A 6,000-nucleotide genomic window follows, 5' to 3' on the forward strand; every position below is an offset into this window, starting at 1 on the left:
GATGAAAAATTTAGTTTACCAGGGAGGAGCAAGGAGCTGGAATACTGAATTCCTGGCTGCTGCTCGTTCAGCAAAACCTTTCCCAGCCCTGGGCTGGAATCCTGGTGCTTTCCCCTGCTCCTGGATTATGTAAGGAGCTTTTTAATAATATCCATGGAGCTCTGGATCTTCTGGCTCTTGTCCCTGCCGTGGTCACCCTTCACTGCCACACGTGATTCCCAAGGGATGCTGAGATGGGAAGGGGATTTTCATTCCTTCCCCAGCACGGAGAAATTGTGGAAGCAACATCCCAGGAGCATCCCAGAGTGCCCTGGGATGACCCCCAGGAGAGCAGCTTCCCAGACATTTGTTCCCTCTCTTTAATGATTAAAAATTAAGCTTAATAGGACATGAGCAAGGAGCTGGAATATTGAATTCCTGGATCCTGCTCATCCAGCAAAACCTTTCCCAGCCCTGGGCTGGAATCCTGGCGCTTTCTCCTGCTCCTGGATTATGTAAGGAGCTTTTTAATAATATCCATGGAGCCATCTGGCCCCAGATTTGGGATGCAAATGCAATATGTTCCCTAAAAATAGCACAGCGGCTCCGTGGGGTTGTACAACACCTCCTGCTCCTCAGGAAGGGAGGGAGCTGGGAAAGGAGGGAGCAGGGAAAAACCTCCTCTCCAGGCTGGGGAGGAGCTCTGGAGTCCCAGCTCCCGCCCCTTCCCTCTCCAGGACCCGGGGATGGGGTGGAAGGCACCCAAATAAACGGAAGGTGGGAGATAAGTCTGGAATTTCTGTAGGGAAGCTTTGGGTCCCAGCCCGGGGTGGGAGCTGGGCTTTGTCCTGGGTATTTATCCCAGTTGATGCTGTAGGAATTCCAGAACCATGAAATGCTTTGGGTTGGGAGGGACCTTGAAGTCCATCCGTTGGGCAGGGACACCTCCCCCTATGCCAGGTTCTCCGTGCCCCATCCAGCCTGGCCTGGGACACTTCCGAGCTGGAATTCCAGAGGTGCTGGAGGGAAGCATTGGCTCCGTGCCCTCATCCCCTGGGATCAGCCTGCAGAGACCCCTTCGCTTCTTTCCCAGCCTTTGCTCCAGCCCAGGTTCCCTCTGAGTCTCCCTCCTTTGCTGGCAAAGGCGTTTTTCCTTCTCTCTCCCATTCCCTCCGTTCCCTTCTCCCTGAAGGAAATGGAGATGACATCTTTCATTTGCGGAGGTGTCATTCCTTGGTGACAACTGGGATGACTCCAAACCCCCCTGGAGAAATTTCCATTGCTCTCAGGAAAGGGCCTGACCACCCTTTCCATGAGAGAAATTTCCCTAAATCCAACCTGAGCCTCCCCTCAGAGGCCATTTCCTCTTATCCCATCCCTTTTTCCTGGGAGAAATCCCCATCCCCCCAGCTGCCTCATGCTGTCCGGGAGTTGTGGAGTCAAAGGTCCCCCCCGAGCCTCCTTTTCTCCGGGATAAATTGATTCCCTTGAATGCAGCCGGGCTGGGCTCACCCAGACCCCACAGAGCCCCCAGGATGTGACTCCTGCTGTATCCCAGTGGGAACAGCCCCTTTTCCCAGGTGGATGTGGCAGACATCTCCCTCTTACCCAGGGGGAAATTCCTTGTCCCCGATTGCTCCTGGAGCTCAGCACAAACACCCCCAGGACAAATCTGGAGTGAGTGGTTTTCCCTGGAAAAGCTTTGTGGGCTCACCTGGGATCAACCCTGAGATTCCAGCTTCACCTCCCCGCTCCCAGGCAGCTTCCAGGGAATTCAAACCCCAATTCCATGGAAATCAGAGCACGCTCAGGGCAGCCAAACTGGTGAAAGTGGCGCCTTCGCAACTCCGCGTTTTCCCGGGGTGGGATTGCAGCTCCTGCTTCCTCGGAGCCACGTTTCCATGGCAATTGGATTTTTTTGTTTTAATCTATAAATCTTTGTCCGGGAGAAACGTGAGCGTTGGGAGTTTGGTCAAGATTCCTGCCTGGATATGGAGGGGTTGGAGGGGCAGGAGACTCCGTGGGAGCACAGGGAACATCCAGGGATCCCCGGCTCAGCAGGGGTGACCTGAGGACACAAATCCAAGTCCCCCGTGCTTCCTGGAATAATGAGGAATGTGGGAGGATCTCGGGAGTCTCGGGGTTGGTGGGAACTGGGAGCACACCCAGAGCAGCTGAGACTGCTCGATCCCAGTGCTGGGAATTCCTGCCCTTCCCAGGGCTCACACAGGAGGTGGGGCAGTTCCTGGGAAGGTGGGGGATCCCTGGGGAGGTTGGGGATCCCTGGGAAGGTTGGGGATCCCTGGGAAGGTTGGGGATCCCTGGGAAGGTGGGGCAGCCCTGGCTCATCGTTTCCATGGTGATACCAAGCAAAGGATGCTGGAAAACCTCGGGATGAGCTCAGCATCCCACAGCATTCCCGGGGCATGTCTGGCCCCTGCTCCGGGTCCTTCCTTCCCGAGGAATACTGGGAATCCTTTTCCCGAAGTGCCCTCCAGGGATCACATCTGGGCTCCCTGCCAGATGTGGCTCCTGGGGCTGCCCCAGGGCTCCCCGGGCGTGGGAAGAGCCCTTGGAGACACTTCCAGCCCAAGGAATTCCTTGGGATGTTGTTCCCATTTTACAGAAGGGAGACTGAGGCCAAGGACAGTGAAAATCCAGGAGAATCCAAAAACCTTTCCCAGCTCTGTTCCCTCTGCCCAGAGCAGGAGAAGATTTACAGGAAATAACTGATGAGTTCCCAGACGGAGCCGTGTGGGACCTGCTTTGGCTTTCTCCAAGCAGGAATATCACCACTGGAGCTGCTGGCTCAGGATAACAACTCCAGAGCTCAGGATAACAACTCCAGAGCTCAGGATAACAATTCCAGGACTCAGGATAACAATTCCAGAGGATAACAGTTCCAGGGCTGGTGATAACAATTCCAGAGGATAATAATTCCAGAGCTGTGGGTTAACGGTTCCAGAAGCGAGGAATAACTGTTTCAGAACTGGGGATAACAATTCCACCGGGAACACCTCCCAGCTCTGGCTGTATCCTCATTCCCAATAAATCAGTGCCAGGATCAGCTCCAGCTGTTCATTCCCAGGGGGAATTGGATGTTTGGACAGGAGCAGGCAGGGTCAGAGGGAAGCTCCCGGCTTTTGGCAGCACTTGGGATTTTAATTCCTGAGTTCTCAGGGGTGAGCTTGGTCCCAGCCGAGCTCTGCTGCAGCTCCCTGCAGAGTTTTCCAGGGATGCTCTTCCCAAAAAAGTCATGGAAAGGCAAGAGCAGGAGTAGGAAGCTGAGCTTCCCTCTGCAGCCAGCTGGGAGCAGGTGCTGAATTAATCCCGGATTTAATTCAAGCTCCTTTAATCCTGCAGGGAAAAGAGCAGCTCAGGGTTTGTTGGGAGACACTGCCCTGGGTGCAGGAATGGATTTAATGTGTGGGGGAAACGCAGGTCTCAAGGAATTCTGAATTATTCCCAACCTGGAACGTGCTAAAACCTGAATTTCCAGACTCCGAGAGTGGGGCTGGAGGTGAAGGAAGTGGTTGGGCTTCCACACATCCCAAAATGAGGTTCAAAACTGGGATGTGCCGAATGCCAAGGAATTGGGATTGATTTTGAATTGATCTGACCCAATCCACAGATTTCAGGGTAATTTTTCCCCACACTGATGGGTGATTCCAAAAAGCCGGCTCAGGATTCATTGGGAGACGCTGCTGGCTGCAGTAGATTTACTCTATGGAAAAATGCAGTTTCCAAGGAATTCTTTTTACTATTCCCAACCTGGAATGGGCTATAAACTGAATTTTCAAGCCCTGAGAGTGGGGCTGGGGACACATGGAGTGTTTCCAACATCCCAAACGAGGTTAAAAACTAGGAGGCGCAACCCAAATCCCAAGGGATTGGGATTCAGTTTAGTTTCTGTGAGCAAATCCAGGGATTCCAGGGTTAATTTCCCCATGGTGATGGGTGTTGATAAAAAATGGGATGGGAAGAGCAGTGGCTCAGCCCCAGAGCTCCAGGAGAAATTCCCTGAAAAAAAGCCATTCCAAATTATGCTAAAATAGGAAAATAGTTTGGGGGGAAAAATTGTCAAAATGTCAAAAGTTCCTAAAATTGGAAATACGAATGAAATCGTGGCTGGGATTTTTCCCTGGGACATTCAGAGCCCTCTCCAGTTCCAGTTGCCATGGAACCCTTTGGGATTTGCTGTGTCCAGTGAAAATCCTTTCAGAAATGAATGACCCCAAACCCGGATTTTTGGTGCTGCTGGGCCCTCCGTTTTCCCACAGTCCCAGGAAATATTTAATCCCCACTAAAGCTCCTGAATCCCAGCATGGGTGAGGAATATCTAGGATGCAGTTAATGAGTTCTGATCCAGGCATTCCCATCCAAGCTGGGCTTTTAACTTCCCTCTCCTAGCAGCAAACAGGAATTTTGGAAGGAATAGATATTTTTAGGAGAAGGGACAATTTTTCCAAGCCAATTCCATGTTTTTGGTTTCATCCTTGTGCAGGAAAAACAAGGAAAGCTGCCTGGGGTTGGCATCCCCTCTAAAAAACACTGTTTCTTTTGTTTTCCTGGTTATCATCACTGGTGGAATTCTGCAGTTCTGGGGTTTAATCCCAAGGGTTTTTCCATGGTGTGGCCTTTCCCTCCCTTTCCATGGGCACCATGGCCATCATTCCAGGATTTCCCATTTAGAATTCCAAATCCTGCTGGTTTTAAGATTAATCTGGATACCTGCAGGCTGGATCTTGGTGTGGATGGACAGGGATTTTACCCATGGATAGACCTGGCCATGGCCCCTAGGCGTGAGAAATCCATGGAATTAGAGCTGGGGCAGGTGCAGAAACAGGCAGAGGAGTTTTGGATGGAAAATATTTCGGGAAAATTCCTGTTGCCCAACAAATTAAACTAAATAGGAGGGGGTTTTTTTTCATCTGAGGTGTCGGGGAATTACTGAGGGAAGCAGATGGAATCTCCTCCAGAGTGCTGGAAGGGGATCAACACCCGGCAGAGCCGCGGGGGTGGGTGGGATTGGCAGGAGCAGGAATAACGGGATGGGAATTGCAGCTGGAGGGGTTGGGGGGAGCTTGGGAAGGGTTTGAGCCTGGCCCGGTTGGGGTTTGGGCAGCTGGGGCAGATCCTGGGATGCTGTGGGGCTGTGGAGATGGGATGGGACTGGGATGTTCTCCGTCACCAAAGGCATTTGGAAGAGCTGGCAGGGGTTTGTTCCCAAAATCTGTGGGAATGTGTGGTTTGGGGCTGGGGTTTTCCAAAGACTCTGGCCCAGGGTCTCCAGAATTCCAGACTCCTGGATTAGCTCTTGGCCATGGCTTTGCCGAGCTGGGAGGTGATGCCTTGGAGGAGCTTGAGGGGCTCTGAGCCTTGGGATGCTCCCATTTGTCCTGGCAAATCCCAGCCTAAACCCGTCCCCACCTGTGGGGTCTCACTTTGCCCTGGCAGCTCCTGGGTCAGCAGGGCCTGTTCAGGTGGGATCTGGGGAAGGAATTGTTCCCTGGGAGGGTGGGCAGGCCCTGGTGGGGAGATTCCCAGAGCAGCTGTGGCTGCCCCTGGATCCCTGGCAGTGGCCAAAGCCAGGCTGGACATTGGTGCTTGGAGCAGCCTGGGACAGTGGGAGCTGTCCCTGCCCATGGCAGGGGTGGCACTGGGTGGGCTTTAAGGTCCCTTCCCACTCAAACCATCCCATGATTCCGTGATCCTGTGAGGAGAATCCTCTTGGGAGAAAGCAGCAGATCCCTTTCCCAGCAGAGTTAAATCCTGAATTCCTGAGATCCACAGAACCTCATCCAGTCTCCCCTCATTGTCTCCTTGTGCCCTGCCCATGGTCTCCCAGCCCTCTTTGTGCAGACCCTGGAGAAGCAGCTCCAGAGTTGGGAATGGTTGGGATTCCCTGCTCTCGAGGTTCTCCCAGAGCAGTTAGAAATTGAAATGCACAATGGATTAGCAGGAAAATCCTACAGAATAGTGGGAAGCTGAGGAATGATTCATCCTCCAACAGAAACTCCT

The 6,000-nt window shown here is 52.8% G+C and overlaps 1 protein-coding gene across 2 annotated transcripts in view; it reads left to right on the forward strand.

Moving 5' to 3' along the window:
• Positions 1-6,000, forward strand: part of LOC136301925 (acid-sensing ion channel 2-like) — a 70,693-nt gene that overhangs the window by 46,103 nt on the left and 18,590 nt on the right. The gene's annotated exons all lie outside the window — the stretch shown is intronic.

The sequence above is a fragment of the Chamaea fasciata genome, unplaced genomic scaffold (assembly GCF_029207755.1).
Source record: "Chamaea fasciata isolate MVZ Bird 193981 ecotype frontalis unplaced genomic scaffold, bChaFas1.0.hap1 SCAF_27, whole genome shotgun sequence".
Lineage (NCBI taxonomy): Eukaryota > Metazoa > Chordata > Aves > Passeriformes > Sylviidae > Chamaea > Chamaea fasciata.